Raw genomic sequence first — 10,646 nt, forward strand, 5'->3', positions numbered from 1 at the left:
ATTTCACAAATGGAAGCATCCCCCTTCAGTAGCCGAAAACCACCGAGACAGACGGAGGAACTTTTCTAGCAGGTCTCGGTACGGGTGAGGACAGAGGTCAGCCGCGCTCACTCTGTGCTGCAGGTACAGAAAAAGGTCTATCTCTAACATCTACTCGTGCATGGAGAGGAATGAGCTGCTCTCTGCCATACACTGAGTCTCTCTTCTCATGTCCTTAAGCGCACCGGAGTAATGTATTTTCCATGTTATTTTTGCAGCTATCACTGAGAGACACGTCCCTGAATCCCATCAGTGGGTACGTCCTGTTACAGTACTGCAGCGAATTCCTAAATTAGCTCATCCAAAAATCCCCGCTACCCAGCCCCAGTCTGTGATGAGGCTTCATAACAGTACAAAACCCATGAGATGATTTGAACAGGGGAGAAAACAACAAGCCATAGCATAGTCTCCCAATTAGGGTACTGAAAAGACGAGCACGATTCACCCCCTTCAGAGACATCGACCGAACACCTCCACACTTTGCTGCAGGCATCTAACCGTGTCCGAGCCCACCCCTCTCCATTCTCTCCGGATACACACACCTGGGAACAGCGAGAACACCCGCACTGCCGAGGTGACATTGCTCATGTAGCTTCAAGCCAGATACCCAGGCAACTTCGACTCGCAGAGGGTGCTACGGGACTGACTCCCGCACCAGTGGTCAGGTTGCTTGGCACTTAGCAGCTGCAGTCACGGGTTGGCTTTTCAGAAGAGTTTAGCATCTTCCACACCCAGCGTGTCATGCTCACTCACACGGAAACTCGGTTCCAGCCTTAACTGCCTTGTGCTTCAGCTTGGAGTGTGCAAAACAAGGACACGGCTCCTCATTCTCTCCCCGTCAGCCTCACCTCTCAAAACACAGATGCCCTCGCTTGCCTTGGCCAGCTGCAGAGGGGATGCCCAGAGCCGTTTTTGGGCTGAGCCACTGGGACCAGTTATCCAACCACCACACTGTGTGCACCTTTCTGACCCCTGCTCTCTTTTTTGTGCATTTACAAGAGCCCACTCAAAGGGGCCCATGTTGGTCTTTGCTAGGCTGTAATACCAAGAAAGACTTGCAGCAACAACACTAATGCATACATTAAAAACCTCTGATGCTGCCACCTCTCTTAACATGCCACCTACTGACACACCATGCTGCTGGGACTGATCTGAGTTTGCCAGTCCCTGCGTGCTGGAGCCCTGCAAAGGAGAACAATCAACCCTGCTCCAGTTCAAGTACACTGCAGCAGTCCAGCACCCGAAAAAGGGGAGAAGAAGAGGGAGAAACCGCAGTGGGACCCTGGGCCTGACTCTCCCAGCAATCTCCGGCCCTCCAGATAGCTGTAATGTGCTGTGAATTTTTCATGCTAGAATCAGCTGTGTGCTGCAGGCACGTAGCTGAATGGAAAATAAACCTGAAATATTAATGACCCACTGCAGAGTGCTGGCAGGAAAAGATCTCCAAATGAGGATAGGGAACCTTAGATAGCCTGGCAGAACTGCTCCCTTTCTGTCCAGAAGACAGGCAGGGTACAGTGAACTCGTGCCGTTCCAGAGGCACAGGGAAGGAAGACGGCTGGACGCCCGGTTTTGGGGTGCTCGGCAGCTGCTCTGTGTGCCATGCCAAGAACCCGGGTTAGCTAAACCTTCCAGGTTGTGCCTGGAGCTCCTCGGCCACGGCTTGGCCCGGATCAGCACCCTGTATGCTAAAAGCCAGCTCCTTCCTAACCGCGGGCTTGAGCAGCACAAGTCACACAGCGGACAAAGCCCACAGGAAAGGGGAAGGGCAGGGGGACCTAACCGTGCTCTTATCGAAAGATCTCAGCCGCTGTCTAGACATCATAAAGCAGCAGACAGACTTCCCTCTCCCACTGATAAAACCTGACCCAAGACTCTGTAAATTTAACCAGAGTGGAAACTCAAGATCTCTGTCAGAAACGAGCAAGAGATCTAATTCATACCAACACCATGAGGTTTTATTCCTTGAATGATTATGTTACTAATTTCACACCTATGCCTTATTCATGTCACCACTTCCTTGCCTTAAAAGCCATCCTGACATGGGCTTACAGTCATTTACTTAATCACTGCCATCATCAGGAACAGTGCAATCAGGAGAATGGCGCCTTCTCATTATTTATTTAAGATGTGCCAAGCAGCATAGACGTTTATGAAATATATGCCAAATTATGCCCAAGGGAAAGGGGGGGAAAAAAGCAGTTACATATATGCATCTTCTGAGCATCTGCAGAGTACCCTATGGCACGCAGGAGCAGCACAGAAGCTTCAATATTAGCTTAAAAAATTCATGGGCCAGCAGTTGCCTCTATCCCAGAAATAGACTTGTTAGTAAGCGTTAAAACCGGTGGCAAGGTCTGGCCTGCTGAGTTTATGCATCACGTCTTGTTAGGGAAGTCATGATACCATGCTGGGTGGAGGAAACTGTCTCAAAGTTGCAGAGCAGCGTTCGTTTGGATTGATGTCGACGTGGTTAGCAATCCGTATTTATGCAAAGCATCTCGGGCTGCAGAGGAAGGCAGACAGTGGGAGGCTTTGCAAAAGCTGGGGGTTTGGAGCATCCCCGACTCTGTCAAGTGAGAGCTGCTGGTGCGCGACCCTGCTGTGAAGCGTGGGTGGTGCAGTGGGGCCTGTCACTGAGCATCTCGGCAGAAAACAGCCCCAGCTGGCAATCTAACGCTGCTCACTTCCCAGGGAGCTCTGGCTGGCACCAAGGGAGATCCCATGCCCTCCAGCCAGCGTTTGCTTTGCAAACCGACCCGGTTTTGGTGCAGGTCTAATCTGAGACTTTGACTTGACCCATCCTCCTACCTGAGATCAGTGCCCGCGAGAGGGAAATGAAACGCCTGCCCATTCTCCAGCCAGTTCTGCTCTCCCTGCGCACGATCCAGCCTCTGACAGCTCTCTAGAGCCCACAGCACACAAGCGAGTTCTAAGCTGACACACTGATACTCGACCACTGCCCTGGAAGCCCTGGAGCACCGGGCTCCCCATAAGCGGCAGTATTGTTCAAAATGGGGTGGCAGGAGAGAACCCCAGCTGCTGTGCTGGTCCCCAGCTGCTGGCTGCAGCTGGAAAAGTGTCTCCTTTCCCTCCTAGGCACCGCGGGTGAGCCTCGTCCCCTCTGCAGCCAGTGGGACCCAACTGCCAGGCACCAGCTCCGCTCAGCCGAGGGCTAGACCGCACCCAGAGACACTTGCTTTTTCTTGCTGTTGTCTCTCCTCGTGGACTAAAGCAAGAAGAACTGCTCTTATTATTTATAAGCATCACTCTGTTGTGAAGCGAGCTGTGTATCCCAGGGTTTAAAAGATTCAAAGGTGCTTCATGCATTCATGTGGAATACGTGTTCATATTTACGCACGAAGATGCACAGACCATGAAAAGATGCTGTGTTCGCTCACGGAATACTGTGATACAGGAAAATAAACGTGTGTAACTGCTGCAGACACAACTGGCACGTGGAACCGCTGCTGAAGGGACAGCACACAGGGTGCTTGATGCCATCGCTACCTATGGAAGATACTGATTTCAAAAACATTGAATATAAAGTGGAAATCTTCATTTCAGAATGCTTTATAGCGCTAGGGTTTCGGGTCAACCTGATTTCTTTCTAGCCCATGTATTATTCAAGTGGTTACTCTCTCCTTTGTAGCAGCTATTTCCTCCAGCCAGTCCTTTGAAATCTGGCCAGCGGGACCTGGTGTGTTTGGCACATGACATTTATCAAAACCCTTCAACAGAACTTATTTTAAATTATTCTGTATTTGATCTCTTTGAAAAACAAAATCTATAACCAGTTCTAAATCTGATGAGCAGCTGAAGTAATTGTTACACCAAAGAAAATGGTCAGGAGGTTCTCTTAACGTATTTTTCTGCTACACGTGCTTTGCACACTATATGGCATTTTTGAAATTAATATGGCTACTGATTTTTATCCAGTAAAAAAACAGTCCTTTTTTCAACATGATTGCCTTTTTTTTGTTTGTCCTTGTCTTACAGGCGATCTTCAGCTGTGACTGCACCCTGCCAGACCCAGGGTCTTCACCACAGCCATGACAGCCACGTCCAGATACTCCAGAAAGAGCCTCCGCAAACAGAGAACATCAGGGGAAACATAAGGATCTCATTACACATCAAACACATGACTTTGCCATAACCAGAAATATTTGCACTGTTTCTTGTTTCTTCCCTGGCAACATCTGCCACCCAGTTCGATCCCTGCTGAAGTCAGGGGCAATGTTTCCAGAGATTTACTGTGACCTTCACTAACCCTTTGTCCCCCAACCAAAGCATTCATCCTGTTTTCTATTTTTACTGTAACACTAAAACTTCATTTTCTGACGGAGCTTGCGCTGAGCTGCCTGATGGACAATAAATATAATCACATTTAAGGTAATGGGCAGGACACCAAACCCAAAAGCTTTTATTTTCATTAAACATCATTAGATGTGGCACATCTTTTATCAAAGCTGTCTGCGACATTCACTTTGTCAAGAAGTCCATCAAGCCCAGACTGCATAATGTAACCTGCAAGGACAGCCAGTGAATTTACACTGAACACGTTGGCAGGTGGGGACATGGACCCCTGAAAAAAAGAAGAAATATATTCAAACCCCTTCTTTGGAAAGGATCTTTAGCAGACATGCAAAATGAAGAGAAATTAATAATTCAAAGGGGGGGGGGGGATTATTTTGCAAACAATAGGAAGAATGGCCATATTTTGGCTAAAAAATCACAACGATAAAGTCTTACAAAACCTAAATCAAAGGTATTTAGATGAGCATGGCAGTTAAATATTTAGATGCCTGAATACCTGACTGCAGCAATCCAGTTATAAGCAACTTCCAGCTCTGCAGACGGGATTATTTTGCAAACACTAGGAAGAATTGACCTATTTTGGCTAAAAAATCCCAACGATAAAGTCTTACAAAACCTAAATCAAAGGTATTTAGATGAGCATGGCAGTTAAATATTTAGATGCCTGAATACCTGACTGCAGCAATCCAGTTATAAGCAACTTCCAGCTCTGCAGACGACCACACCCAGGCACAATCCAGCATCCCGGGATTCCTCAGGATGGTGACACGAGTGATGCAAACAGGGGGCTGCACTGAAGCCCACTTCCCTCACCATGCTACGCTGGCATCAGGAGCTGGGGTGGCATGTAGCAACCGAAACCCTAGACTAGACTCATGTTTTGAGCGTTTAACTTCAGGACACCCAAAGACATAATCCTGGCTGCAGAGATGCTACTGATGTGAAACTCTTAGGCTGGGGTTAAGGGCATTCAGGCAATAGAAACTCCTCCTGAATCACGTAGCTCATTCTCTACACACCTTGGTGACTCCAAAAGCTAAAACCTGACTCCTTGTGGCTTCCAACCGCCTGGCTCAGTACGGCTGCAAGTCTGTCTGCATCCAGAGGGACAGGCAGGAGAGAGATGAGGAGAAACCTGACCTTCCCCTCCCAAACCTCCGCAGGCAGACTCTTGGCTCTAAGCTGTTAACACCAGGCCAGTGCTTTACTTCGTTTTTACTGTGCTTTCAGTGCTTGCAGCTTTCAGTGCTGCACCAGCATGTTTAATTTAACAGCCTGGGGTGCAGGTAAGGTAACAACTCTCTGCAAGCACCTGATGTAACCCCAGCTTGGAAGAACAACAGAAGCTGCAACATCCTGGGGACAGCTTTTCTCCCTGCACAAGTCAGCCAGCATCTTCTGCTCTCGCTGATGGTGCCATTTGCCAGCAGGCAGCACTGCCTGACACGTAAGCCCTGTGGGGCCTCAGCCCATCACGCTAAGCCCTGTGAAACCTCAGCCCATCAGGCTGGTGCTGCGAAGCAGTGGAGCAGATCATTCCCAAAGCAGGGAACAGGTTGTGTGTGTGCAGAGCCCCTGCAGCAACAATCAGCAGGAGGGAAACACTCTGCGTGGGGATCCACCTCAGTGGACCTTTACGCAAGCTGGACATGCAACCCCTCCAAATTTTCAGCATTTGACTTAGAGCAACCGCAGGAATTCCACCGGCTGATGACTGCTCCGTGGGTGCCGGGAGATGTGATCTCACACTGCACTGAGCTCCACACTGGCTGGACTCCATCTCCAAATCACAGAAGCACCGATAAACCGCAAGTCTAAGACGCCGAGTCTATTCCCTGCCATTTTAACTCAGAGATCGATCCAACTTCCAGAGCAAAGCTGGGCTGTACTACGGTGATGTGGTACCTGGACAAAACCCAACCCAACCTGAGTTTATCCACGTCTGACCCATGCAGAGGTTTCACCAGTCCAGAGGCTCGGCGTGCTGAAGCGCAGCATTTGCTGGGTGAGCCATTAACTGCTTGTGACTACGGAGCGATCGTCGGGAAAACATCTCCATTCAAGACAGCCAGTTAAGTGGTGTCAATCTTTTCACTGATGCTTTCCTTTGTATTAACAGTGTTAGTTAAAGAGACAAGACAGATTTTGCTACAAAATCACACTGTATTTCCTTTGGGAAAAAGCAATCCTTTTCCTCACCTTTTTCTGTCAGCTTACCAAAAAAAAATCCAAACCCAGTGACTCCACAATTCAAAGCACTTCACACTCATGTCACGGCTTTTCATCTCTGAAAATCGGTTTTGTAAGTGAATAAGGATAATCCGTGGCAGCTTCGATTGACTTGACAAGCCAAGAACTTGTTTTCAATGCGACTGTCTTACTGGTTTGGTTTTTTTTCTAGAACGCTCTTTATGGAGCCCTTGCTGACCAACATAGCAGCAGCCACTGCACAACGGTCTGAGAGGAGAGACAGCTCCTGACACAAGAGGCAAGTGTGACCCCATGGCATGTCGAAAGCTTGCTGGACTCTGCACATGCTGCACCCTCCACATGGAGGGAGGTCTGCCTTTGGTTTAGATTAACCCTTGCAGCCTGTCCTGCATGGCCTCTTGGGAAGGATGCTGTATCTAGGGGATCTTCTGTTCCTGTCCCGCCATGAACATTCAGATAAAACAGTACTACAAGGATTTTACCATACAACTTTCAGATCCTCAACTTACTCCTCTCTGAGAAATAAAGTGTCCCTTTCTTGGTCACATGCCTCAGCAACATGGGCTGCTTCATACACAAGCTGGAACCTTGGAGAGAGCAGGCTCCAGAAATTGAGTGATGATTTAGTGAGAAGAAGCTCTCAAAACTCATTTTAGTCCTGAACTGTTCAGTCCTACAAATATCAGTGTAAACTGCGTCTGTGAGGAGAGAAGCAGAAACCACTGTGCATCCTGCAGATGCAAAAAGTTACACAAGAACAACTCAACAGCATGACAAAAATCACAACTTTTTGCATCGCTAGCGCATGAGATTTACAAAACATGTCAAAACCACGAACTGCTCCTCCAGACAGGCAGCTTCTTAGGTTAGCGGTTTGGCCTTCCAGATGGGGAAAGCGAGGCAGAACTTTATGCAATCTTTCCAAAATCATGAGGGAAGCAGCTGCGAGAGGCAAAACAGGAATTTGTTACAGCCCTGTGCAGGCCCAGGAGGAAACCCTCCAATGCCAACTACACCTGGGCTCACAAGAGCTGCTCCTCCCCGCTCACATGTAATCCCAAACTCCCGCTCCTTTGGCCCTTGGGAAATAAGAGTCTATTCCCAAACGTCCCCATCTGGTCAGAACAGGAGGGTGCTATTTGCTGTCTGAGCTGGATTTAGAGTTATTAACGTGAGCCTCCGAGAAAAAACCTCTACTTTGCGAGAAGGAACTGCCGAGTTGGGTGTTTGCCTGGTGTTGTGTTCACCTGCAAGTGCAGGACAAGAGGCTGCTTTTCAGTGAGGTCAGCTCTTTGGAGAAGCGCTGAGCTGCTCAGTAGCAGCAGCGTGACCTTTCAAGGCACCAGTTAAACAAGCTGCCTATACTGTCAATTAAGGGAGTAATTTTCTGTGACATCAGCTTTCGAACCAGCTATCAGTGGCATTTTCTTGTCTGGAAAAAAAAAAAAAAGAATTTATGTCTTACTGTGGAGCTGATCTAAAAATTACTTAAATCAGAAGAAAATGCTGCAGTGCATTTTTTGATTGGAGCCGGACAGAAAAGGAGCTGAGTAACAGAACGAGCATTGTTTTCTAATCAGTTACCCCAGGGAGATGCTAGTATTAATTTATTTTGTATTATATTACTAAGTGACCTCATCTGCAGGCATTAGTAAATATTGTGAGTTCAGTAATGATGTATTTAAATTAAAATACACGATGTGCCATCCTTTTGATCCGCAGCCCTGTAAGTAAAAATGTGTAAAACTCTGGCTGTAAATATCACCATCTGGACAAAAGGAAAGAACGTTCTGCAGAGCACGTTGTGCTGAACCCTGAGGCGTCACCCGCAGTTAGAGCTGCGCTGAGGGTGTCACACTGCAGGGATGTTTCAGCAATAAGAGCGGAGGCAGCCTCTCGGTGACCTCTGCTTGTCAATGCACTTAGGCTGGGCTCAGTTCACACAGCTAAGGATGTGCTTAAGCGCTCTGCTGACAACAGAGAGATGTCCAAGCGCGAGACCAGATTTATCTGCAGCTCCCCGTTTACTACAGCCTTTACCCAGACTGGTAATCCTCTCCGGGAGCAGCCTTGCAGCCTGCGCAGGGCGAGGTCCTCTCAAAGAGCACCCAGCGTCACGCGGAGGCATCCTGCACCAGTTCCAACTGCCTCCGACAAGGGAAACTCCTGCTGTTATTCAAACCTAGGACTGCACACACCAACTTTATTTTGCATAACAGGACTCACTTGACTACAGAATCTATTTCCCAGCTCACATAACCTTACTACATTGCCACACGATTTGATACAACTTCCTTCCATCTTTTCCCTCATTACACTGTCAGAGAGAGGAGTACGAGCAGCTGAACACTCCGGGGATGAGGGGGTTGCTCCAGCAAAAAGCACTTACACCAGGGGGACCTGAAAACAGAGGTTTCACAGGCAGCCTCACACCTCTCTCTTGGCAGATGTTTCAGCTTTTACAGAAATAACACATCAGCCACAGCAGGAAGGAAAGGGCTCCAAACAGATGGTTTAGAAATAGAAGGTTTGTCAGTATAGATCAAGGCTCAATCCTCGAAGGAGGCTGTAGCCAAAAATACTATAAAGATCAGGTCACTTGGAGGGACATATTAAATCTGGTAAGTTAGAAACCTGTGCAGAGCTGAGCATGGGGATAACGAGGGATCATTTCACTGCAAAGAGTTACTGAACTTCCCGAAGCATTTGATTATCATAGATGGCATGACTGATCCCACTCCAGAAAACAAGTACGTTCAATTTCACAGAGCAGTGCATCCCACAGCTGCCCAGCACAGACTGTAAAATACAGTGCCATGTCTGACACGCTGTGCCACCTGCCCAGCTCAGTGACACATGCAGTGGCACTGTCAGTGTGTCGGTACGGTGGGAGTCACTACCTCAATCCAATTACCCAGCCTGGGATGCTGCCACGTGGAATAGCCAAGCCCCACACCTCTAGAAGCAGCAAGGAGCCTGCTGCAGGCAGCGATGGAGGAACGTGCTGGCAAGGAAAAAACCTCTTCCAGTTCCTGACCATTCTGCAGCCAACACACATGGGTTTGAATTCCAAGCAGCAGCCCAAACCTTAAAACTTTGTATTATTTTAACTCCAGGTATGTTCATTATTTAAAATGCACGTTCATTCTACGAGCAGCACTTGATCTCTACAATATCTCATGGCAAATCTCAGCAGAAGGAGAACTGATGCCTAATAAATCCTACATGTCAAGGACTTCAGCTTTGGCAAAGCCGGAGATGTTAAAGTGGAGATACACCGGAGCTAACGCTCAGTGCTTCAGCAAAATGAGGAGCTAGAATAATCACTATTATCGTACCAGTGCATCTGTAACAAATAGGCTGAGTGTATGTCCTATAAATCTTAATAAGATTTGTCTTTAATGGAATGCCTGCTGCGGAAGGGGCACGTGTACACCTTAGGCTGCTCCAGGCCTGAGATGAAACGTCCTCTCCTTAACTCCAACACCTTAAGCCTCTTCATTAATGTCTCAAAATCACATGATGGATGAGAGTCCTTCCAGAAGAGGTGTTGGAAACCACTGAGAACAGCAGCTGCTTCATTTCAAAGAATTAATCTTTCTGAAATTTATCACCTTACATGTCGGAGCTGAAGACGTTTGTGCTGCTCAAAGGTTACCTGGTTCACCCTCCACTCCCTCTTAAAAACAGCTTCACCTTGTAAATGGGATTTCTTCACAAGAAAGTGATATGCAGCAAATAGGACAAAAGCATTTCTTGTTGTCATATAATTCAGGACTTAGGGTGAAATCTTTGATTATTTTACAAAATTACATGAGTATTAGAACCAAGCAACCCTTTAACGCCATCTAAGATCGTTTTCTTTTCAAAGCACCAGGGAGAGACAGGATTTCAAGGCAATCTTGTCCTTCCTACATGCAGGAAATAAATAAGTAAGTAAATTTACAAGGTGACCTCAAGGCATGCACCTCTTATGTTAACCTCAGTCTCTGCTTTATTTTCAGAAAGACTGACTCTGCAGAAACCTTTGTTGAAACATTCCCAGAGGGTATTACTGGGACAGCTGAAATGTCCTGCTG

Source organism: Buceros rhinoceros, unplaced genomic scaffold (genome assembly GCF_000710305.1).
Source record: "Buceros rhinoceros silvestris isolate BGI_N320 unplaced genomic scaffold, ASM71030v1 scaffold27265, whole genome shotgun sequence".
Classification (NCBI taxonomy): Eukaryota; Metazoa; Chordata; class Aves; order Bucerotiformes; family Bucerotidae; genus Buceros; species Buceros rhinoceros.